A 10,683-nucleotide genomic window follows, 5' to 3' on the forward strand; every position below is an offset into this window, starting at 1 on the left:
TGAAAATCATTGTTGCCCACCTTATTGTTTCAGGTGTAAACTTATGCTTGTGATATATTTTATTGTTATTTCTCAGTTACTCTACACAGTTAAATGCAAGCCCATGTCAACATAGGATGTTATATATTGTTACCTCAAATATTGTCTTTACTAATACGTTTTTATGTCTTCTGATTTTTACCTCAAATATTGCTTATATTAATATAAATTTTTACCTCTTCTAAGTTAGGAAGGATTCACTCCTTTAAATTGCCATTTTTATTGTCCTGTCCTGGCTTTATATCTGGTAATATATTTGGTCATGCTTTAAGTTCACCTAAAATGTTTTCCTTAGTTTGTATTCTAAAGGTCAGTTGGGAAATTTTTCTGGATAATTCAATAAGAAAAACAAAAACAAAAACAAATTAAGCACCTATTATTGAGTAAAAATAGGCATTTAGGTATTTCTGTGTTGATCATTGTACATATTTCCTTTTTTTATTTTAAGTTTACACTAACTGTAAACATGACAACAGAATGCTAAGAATTTGGTCATTTTGCCTCATGATATATTGTATTTATTTAAACCTTATAGGAATAGGCTTACCAGATGACCCACTGAAAATCTATTGCTATTTGCTCAGTTACAGACCTAGTTTTAGTAGGATGATGTTGGTATTTAGTTTCTTCACTGTATTTTTTTATTCTTGAGTATATTTAGTTTTTCTTTCTTTTCTTCTGATTTAATTTCCGAATTAGAAACACTTTTATAAAGATCCTAAAAGAAAAACATATACCCAAAGAAGTCTCAAAAAATCATTAGCTCAAAATCTATACTTTGCGTAAGTGAATAGACCATTTGTGACACATTCACGTGGCCACAAATTCTTTGAGATTTCTCTCATCAGGAAGTGGGGTTCTTGTGTTCCTTCCACTTGAATCTAGGTAAAGTCTATATACTCCTTTGACTAGCAGTGTATAGTGGAAGTGAAGTGGTATTGGTTTTCTGATCAGGAATTTAGGAGACTGGTAACTTTTGCTTCTGGTCTTTCAGAATACTTGCTCTTGGACCCAGCCGCAATGCTATGTGGAATCCCAAGCAGCTCTGTGGAGGGTCCTATGTGACCAGGAATCGAGGCCCCTGGCTGAACAGATTGACAGCCAACACCAGGGTGCCAGCCATGTGAGTGAGCCACCTTGAAAATGTGCTCTCCAGCTCTGTCCAGCCATCCTAGCTGTCATGACATGGGGCACGGATAAGTCATCCTTCTTGAACACTGCTCACATCACTGATTTGTGAGCAAAATAAATGCTTGGTTTTGCTTTAAGCCAGAAAGTGTTAGGGTGGTGGATTATACATCAGTGCATAATTTTTGATACACAAACTTCTTTCAAAGAAGTTTATTCATAGTAAATGATATAAAGTTAGCAATTTGGTCTTCTAAAGCTTTTCATACTGTGAGGAGGAAAATGAAGCCATGTAGGCTTGCAATTAATATTAGGGGAGATAGGAAACTAGTGCTAAAATTTAAGTCTTATACTCTACAACACCACTTCTGGATTGAAATATGGGTTACTTCATTGGTCCCAGACAATGCCAGTAAATTTAGAGTTTGTACAGGGTACTTAGGATGTGATTGTTCCATGTTACCACTGGTGTGTAATTTGCCCCCCATATGTGGACAATAAAGTTGGAATGGATTTCAGAAACACTTGTAAAAAAATGTTTTTATTGTATAATGAATTTCCAAATTTTTTCCCCAAAACTTGAACTAGCATACTACAACTAAAGCAAAGAGCAGTAAAAGTTAAATAATACTCAGTTTTTTCTTTCTTTTCTTTAGGATGCCATCCTAAAGAGCAGACAAAATGAGGAGACTCCCACAGACATTTCTAATTCTTTTAGAACACACATTCTCATTTTCACATTGATTTATTTTTATAAAACAATTCTCCTTAGGGACCAAAATACACATTTCTACTTAGAACAGTATTCCTAAAACTTCAGCAGCCATCAGAATCATCTGGAAGGCTTATAAAACATAGACTGTAGGGACCTAACCCCAGAGTTTCTAATTCCTTAGGTTTGAGGTAGGTCCCGAGAAGTTACATTTCTAAATTCCCAGACAATGTTGATGGTGTCAACTATATGGTGTCAACTAGAGTCACCATGTCATGCATTAGGTCCTCAGACCTTTTTCATCTTATAACTGAATGTTTGTTCCCTTTACCAGCTTCTCCTTATCTCCCCCCGCCCCACCCCAGCTCCTGGCGACTGCTTTTCTACTCTCTGTTTGTTTTTTCAAGGTCTTTTTACCTTGACCAATTTTAAACAAATATGTAACCTAAAACAGAAATGGTGCTTCAGAATAAAATTTCAGTATCAAGAAATGTCAAATCATATTAACCGACTTGAGTAAGTATCAATTAGTTTTTGTCTAATCCAAAATTACTTGGTGGGCCATCAAGACAGCATATCACAAAGTTATCACTCTCCCCAAAATATAATGCTTTCTTCAGAAAAAGCACCCTTTAGTCCCCCTGTGATGGAGACAATGGTGGATGAATTAACAGGAACTCAAAACAAAAGCATGGCTACAAGATGAACAAATAATACAAAAATGCATGAAACCAAAAAATAAGCACCTGGAGTTAACATTAGTCTCTTTATTATGTATCAAGTTGACATACTAGAAAATCCAAAAACTATATATATATATATAATATTATAAATATATATGTAAATCAAATATTTTGAGAAAGTAGAGCATCTCAATTTTGAAGTAATTTTTAAAGTAAATTTAGGAAGTTAGAAAATGGTTGAGAAATGATAAAATAGACTCATATTTCAAACGGAATATAAAGACTTGTACTGAGCAGGAAGCAAATTGAACAAAAAAGGAATTCAGTGTGATGAAAGACAGCCTACCGCTTCAGTAGCCAAACAAATCCAGAATCATCATGAAGCATACAATCTTCGATGGGTTTCTATGACTTCCGTTGGAGCTGTTCAAATCTTTTACCAAAAATAGCTAAACATGGGCATAATAGCAACATATTTATCACCTTCTTGGTTCAAGCAATATTCACACACTCCTCATTAGCTTTCGGTGGCTGGAATATGCTTAACCCTTTAAAATAGGGTAACACTGTTTACCACTGCAAGAAAGACACACAGTAACACTTCAAAATCATGACAACGCTTTTTAAAATGTAATTAATTTAATTAGGGTGCCTAAAGAAAGAAATCTAGAAAAGGAGAGCAGAAACCTTTCACTATGACGTTTTTCACAAATTTAGTTTCTAATCCAGTAGTTAAATAATGCTGGTGTCAAAATAGTGAACTGACTTTCTGCAAAGGGCGTCTTTGAACTGGTTTTTACTTGTGGAGCTGTTTTGTGTACTAAAGATTATCCACTTGTCAAGATGCCATCCTAAAGCCCAGATGAGTAGCTAAAGCTCATTCTATTTGCCCTCGGGACAGCTGAGCTTTGCATTTTTGATGACAATGGAATGCAGTAGTTTATGTCAGGTGTGTATGTGTGTGTGTGTATGTGTGTGTGTGTGTGTTGTTCTAAACCTTTGGTTTGAGGTTCACGTTACTTAATTACAAAGTAAGCATGAAGCAGGGGAACACCCTTTACAACTACCCTGCACTTTTCATTTTAAGGTCATGCATCTTGTAAAAATCTGATCTTGTCTTCATTTTAGTTCTAGGAATAGTTTATATAAGAACTATTTCTAAAATGCAACAAAACAGATATTTAAAATATTAAACTAAGTTCTCTTGCTTGCCTTAAATAGAGAAATATTGTATTTCTTATTTTAGATTGCATTTTGGAATTTAGGAAAGCAAAAGGAATCCTGAAGGTCTTCTACAGTTATCCTATTAAACAACTATAAAACTTAAGAAACTGACTTTCTGTGTCTATAAGTTCACTCAGAATTCTGGGGACAAAAGCTTTGTTCCACAGAAAAGAAACTCTTGTTGATTAAGCTTGAAGTATTTTTTTTTTTGAGATTATTATCAACAGCAATTCAACTGATATCACTGAATAAAATAATATAGTTTCTTGATCTCATGACTCTGAGATCATGACCTGAGATGAGATGAAGAGTCCGACACTTAACCGACTGAGCTACCTGGGTGCCCCAAAACAATACTGTTTCTTAAGTAACCTTATTAAGTAGTATGCTTTATAATGCTTAAATAGTTAAGCAAAACATTTGTATCAAACCTTGGATATATATAATTCAGGTGATCTGTTTCTGAGAATACAGCCAAAATAGGGAGAAAACACAGTGGAATAATAATGAAAAGAGTGGTCTTAAATCTGCCATTAATCCAAAGCCCTTAAATGACTTTGTTGAAGTTTCTATATATATAGTAAAAATTGGACTAGATCTTTAAAATTTAATATCTAAAAATTCTATGATTAAAAAGTGATCAGATCCATATTAGAGAAAACAATCTAATACAATTCAGGAGGTTTGAGTGTCCTCCACGCACCCTCCTTGCCCCCTGTTCTCCCTAATTTCTTTTCTCGATTTTCTCCTGTCTCTCTTCCTTTCTTCCTCCTCCCCTCCTCTCTCTTCCTTCTCCCCTCCCCCACATCTCCCTCTTTCTCTAACTTCTCTAACTTCTTTTCTTGCTTCTTTTCTCTTTTCTTCCTCCTTCCTTCTCTTCTTTCCTTCTTTCCCTTCCTTCATTGTTTAGCTTATGGATCCTGCCTTTAATAAAAGTGAATAAATTATACTAACATCGAGCATGAGGAAGTTATATCAACAGCTTAAAAGAGGAGAGGGGGGAATAGGCAAGACACAGTTCAAAGAAGTGATAAGTACCTTGGATTAGAAAACAGCAGTCTTGGTAGAGCCACTTTATTTTTTTAATTTTTTATTTATTTACTTCAGAGAGAGAGAGAGAGAGAGATAGGGAGCACACACACAGAGGGAGAGGGAGAAGCAGACTCTTTGCTGAGCAGAGAGCCACAAGGATGGATGCAGGAGCTCCATCCCAGGACCCTGGGATCATGACCTGAGCCAAAGGCAGACGCTTAATTGACTGAGCCACTCAGGCGTCCCTTGGTAGAGCCACTAAATGTGGTACCAACAAGAGGAAGACAGAGAGCTCTGAGCTGCAGGATGTGGACGGAGAGTGTCAGAGATGACTTGGTGAGTGAGAGATTGAAAATCATATTTAGATATTTAGAACTACCCAGACCACAGCCACTCACCAACAGGTAATGCACTTTAGAAACTCCTTTGTCGACAATTCAGGTTCTCTAGAAGACTCATCTCACCACGAAGAACTCCCAGAAGAGAATTAGTGTTCTACTCATGCAGTAAAATTAGCGGGGGCAAAAAGCAAACAAATCCTTGTCATATAAACAAAACTTGTCCTATAGAACACATAGGGCAGGTGGGAGGCAGCCCAGTACTGTAAAAAATTCACAGCCCTGATATTGACTTTTACGAGCTATTTGGCATATGACAAGTTTTTCTTTTTTTTTTTCTTTGATTCTCAATTTCCTTATGCATAACATGGAGGTTATACTAATTCCCACGTAGGGATGATGTGAGGATTAAATGAAACAACACTGCAAAGCACCCCACATAGTACCTGAAAATAATGGGTGCTCTCCCTTTATTTTCCTTTTTTCCCCTTTACCTGTCTCCCTTTTCCTTGCTGCTGATTCCTTCCCTCACCCTCTTACCATGGAAGGAACAGAAGTTTGCAATTAAGAGCCCTTAACATCCAAATGTTCTGTTGAGTTGCTCCTCAATGTCTTTGGGTCTTTGTGGTGGGCAGTTCTTCCTAAGGACTCCCTGCTGACCTGAGTTTCCAATGTCCTGGACCCATGAGTGGATCTCCAGGGTGCTGTGGGGCATTTTTAAGATTTTCTCCTCAACCAGTTGGTTTTTATCCCCTTGGGGACTCTAATGTAATTCCTGGAACTAGAGCTTCCCTATGGCTATTTATTGGCAATGACTGACTCTTTCTTTTTCTTTTTTTTTTTTTTTTTTTTTAAAGAGTAGGTCTACCAGGAAGGAACGATGAGGCCTCTTCTAGGAATATAGGGGGCAAACCGAGACATGGTTTTTTGCTGCTTATATCACAGAACCACTGGGTTAACACTGAAATTATTTTTTCTGAGCATGTTGTAGGATCTCATTATATGTAAAATTTACTATGAAATCTTTCAATGGCACCTCTTGGTTTAATCCAGATTGATATTTTTAATAATCTCAGTAGAGATTCTATCTGGGGCACTGCATTCATAGTGTGTCTCAGAAATACCTGAGAAGAAGAGTTCCCTTTGGATCCAGCCATTGAACCCGATCAAGGGTTCCACACCATTTGACAATCAGTTTAGTTTATGAGGGGTGATACCTGTCATTGGTTTTTAGTTTAAAGAATGCAAAATAGAGATTCTGCCAAAGAAAGTGCTACCTGAAATAGGGCAATATTCCAAATCCTTCAAGATGAAATAAGGGACTAGAACAAGGGAATAGACTTTTTTTGTTGACAAGAGAGCAATTTTGATGTTTGGCCTTGGGAAAATGTAGTAGTTGTTCCTGCTGAAGGGAAAAAAAAAAACAGTTTAAAAATAGAAGTTGTCCCTGGATACAGTTTATCAGAAAGCAATAAATATATCTGCCATGACATATCCTTACAACTTTATTGAAACAGTTGCTGAGACTCTGAATAGTTTTCAAGATCCCTATGACTAGCTATGTAGCTGTCACTGGGAGGGCTGTGCTCTTTCTGGGAATATCGAGAAATCAACACAGGGGACAACTATCAGGACTCCACAGCCTGGCTCTCCACAGAGTCTGGGTGGGCTTCCTATTGTCTGCAGGCTTCTGAAGGAGCCGGGGGGACAGCTCATGCTGTCAAGCACAGCCGCTGTGCCGGCTCCTTTGAAAGCTTGAAACATTCCTTCTGTGCTAGAAGATACATGAAGAAGAGCGGCCTTCATGAAACACAGTGCCATGGACATGGATCTGGTAGGCTGTTTGCACACAGAAAATGTCATCTCCAGAACGGAACAGTACACGTGTTGCTAAGAGATATTAGATGTCATTGCCACATCCAGTATTTCAGAATCATCTGCTGATCTAACATTACTGAATATAACTGTCACTGAAGATCCTAAATTGTTTTATTATTTTAAACTTCTCAAAGGCAGGTAATGAGTAGTTGAAAGTGTGGGCTCATGTTTCCAAGTTTACCTCACACCTGTCAGTAAAAAAAAAAATCTCAATTTTTGTTCTAATTATGCCTAATTAATATAATCTCTATCCAGATAACCCAGTACTCTGTATAATTGAGAAGCAGAGGTCTAGATTTTTGAGGTACCTCCCTAAGGTAATATCAGTAAGCCAGCCATTAGTCCTATGAAGTCTATCACCAGGAAGGTGGTCAGCCCAAAAAGACACCTTGAGATGATTTGTTTGAGGAGATTTGTCAAAAGGATGCTTGCATTTCTTGCCATTCAAAATGACAGAGTTGGGTGCCTGGGTGGCTCAGTCGCTAAGCATCTGCCTTCGGCTCAGGTCATGATCCCAGGGTCCTGGGATCGAGCCCCGTGTTGGGCTCCCTGCTCCACGGGAAGCCTGCTTCTCCCTCTCCCACTCCCCCTGCTTGTGTTCCCTCTCTCGCTGTCTTTCTGTCAAATAAATAAATAAAATCTTAAAAAAAAAAATGACAGTTAAAATGTCTACTTGTTAATGTGGCTCTATGTCAAGACTTGCTTTGGTTTTCATCTAGTTAACTTTAGTTGAGACTTGTAAGACTATCAAGAATATATTCTGAATATTTTTCTGTGAGTATTCTCCAAATTTTGTCACAAGATTTAGTTATGAGCTAAAATATGGGATTTTTTTCTTATACTGAAGGCAATCTATATTTATTGTAGAAAACTGGAAAAGTGGAAAAACAAGTAAAAATGACTTGTAGTCTTACTGTTGAAATATGTCCACAGACTTTTAGTGTGTTTTCTTATAACTATGTACGCGTGCGTGCGTGTGTTTGTGTGTGTGTATACACATATGTACACACTCAGGACCAGACTGTATGTAGTGGCTTATCTTATGCCCTTTAAAAAACAAAACAAAACAAAAATAAGCATTTCTCCAATCTCAAATATTCTATAAGACATTATTTTTAATGTCTGCATTATTTTTTAATGCTGTCATCATTTGGATAAACCATATTTTGTTTATTTTTAGATGGCTTAAACTGTCTCCAATCTTATAAATAATGTTGCCATAAATGGATATGAACATTTTCAAGGCAGTATTACCAACCTGTTTGGGAAGTTTCACCTGTGTGCACTTTGCCAGTGGTCGACCAGCCAGCGCTGGTCTTACTGGCCCTGCAATGATTAACAGTGATTACTTTAGGGAGGTAATTAGGATATTGGTTAAGAGCACAGAGCTCCATTCTGCTACTCAGTAGCACAGTCTTTAGCAAGTTATTAACCTTTCTGTGCATCATTTTCTTCATCTGTAAAACTGGGATTAAAATAATAACAAGTTCCAGAGTATTGTAAGGTTTAAATGAGAAAACAGATTTAAAGCTCTTAATATAACACCTGTCACATAATAAGCACCGAGTGCTCACTATTATTAATCTTGTAAACGATCGATACTTTGATAGGCAAAGTATATATCACCATGATCTTGATTGGCATTAATTTATCCTTAGTGAATTTGAACATTGTTTCACAAGTTTCTTATTCTTTGTCTTTTGTATGATTAACTGTCTGGTCACACCATTTACTCACCATGGTAGCCACAGAGATGAGCTGCCCATGGAACCATGTCAGGCAAAAAATTGTTGCTCCAGGAGCTAAGAGTGCTGTCAGTCAGCCCCCTCAGCAGTCAGCCCCCTCGGAGATTACTTTAGCTGCAGGGGCTGCCGACCCAGAGATCATCCATCTTCCTAGGGTGGCCCACATTCAGTGAATGATAGATGTGGAGCTATAAAAGAATGGACATCTTGGCCCAACTTGGGATAATTCTGAATGGCCATTCTAGCTGTAGAACCCAACCTCCCCCTCACCGTCAATGCTCCCCCAATGTGGAGTTAGCTGTCAGGTTTATATCAAAGCTTCATTTCTCCTTCTGCCTTATCTTGCTCCACCTGCCCAACCCCCCCATAGATATTGATTCCAAGGACACTTCCAATTAAGCATCTTAAACACTATATTTTGTCTCCATGTTGCTTTCTGGAGAATCCAAACACTGACACCCATTTTTCTCTTGAGGTCTGTATTTTTCTTGTTGACTTGTTATGGTTTTCTCTATATTAGGCTTATAAACATATGTCCTACTTATTACAAAAACTTTTTCTGTTACTTTTTGTCATTTGATTTTGTTTCAATATGCTTTTTTGACAAAGAGAAGTTTTTAATGCTCAGATTATCAAGGCTATCAACTTTTATTGCTTCCATGCTTTAAAAAATCCTTATATGATTTCATTTTTAACTCTTTAAATCATTGGGAATACATGTGGGTCAAAGATGTAAGTTGAGAATGGAAAAAAAGTTGTGCCCCAATTAATCAAATACAGAAGCACTATTTTATTAAATAAAATTTCCTTTACTGGTGCAATTTTGAGTTACATTTTTAAAGTTACACTTATTACTTAAAAATCATTATATATCTTGTGATTCATTCCATGACTATATTGATCAGCTTTAGGCCAATACCACATTACCTTGATTACCACAGCTTCATACTGCATTTATTAATTTTCTAGGATACTCTTTTTAGGATTTTTTTTGAGGGTACTCTTCTTTTTCAAAATTTTTTTTTCCACTTTTACACATCATTCTCCCAAATGAGACTTAGACTCATTTTGTCAGGCTTCTATCCTATTTCTCCACGTCCATCAAAATTCCTGTTGGGAGTTGGAATATATTTAATTGTATTAAGTCTAAAAATGAACTTGGGTTATGGTGAACAAACTCTGTAAATTTACTAAAAATTATTGAATTGTACACTTAAAATGGGTGCATTTTTTGGTATTGAAATTATGCTTCAGTAGAGCTGTTTTTTAAAAATGAGTTTTCTATGCAGAAACATTTTATCTTTAAGCCTTCTTTATGTATTTTTTAAAGAATTATTTATTCCACAGTTTGGCTATTGTGGACATTGCTGCTATAAACATCATGGTGCACGTACCATTTCTGATCCCTACTTTTGTATCTTTGGGGTAAATACGCAGTAGTGCAATTGCTGGTTCGTATGGTAGCTCTATTTTCAAGTTTTTGAGGAACCTCCATACTGTTTTCCAGAGTGGCTGGATAAAGAAGCTGTGGTATATATATACAATGGAATATTATGCAGCCATCAAAAGGAATGAGATCTTGCCATTTGCAACGACGTGGATGGAACTGGAGGGTATTATGCTGAGCGAAATAAGTCAAACAGAGAAAGACATATATCATATGACCTCACTGATATGAGGAATTCTTAATCTCAGGAAACAAACTGAGGGTTGCTGGAGTGGGGGGTGGGGTGGGAGGGATGGGGTGACTGGGTGATAGACACTGGGGAGGGTATGCGCTCTGGTAAGCGCTGTGAATTGTGCAAGACTGTTGAATCTCAGATCTGTACCTCTGAAACAAATAATGCAATATATATTAAGAAAAAAAAAAAGAAGAAGAAGAAGGTAGCGGGAGGGGAAGAATG

This window comes from Neomonachus schauinslandi, chromosome 8, assembly GCF_002201575.2.
Source record: "Neomonachus schauinslandi chromosome 8, ASM220157v2, whole genome shotgun sequence".
NCBI classification, from domain to species: Eukaryota; Metazoa; Chordata; class Mammalia; order Carnivora; family Phocidae; genus Neomonachus; species Neomonachus schauinslandi.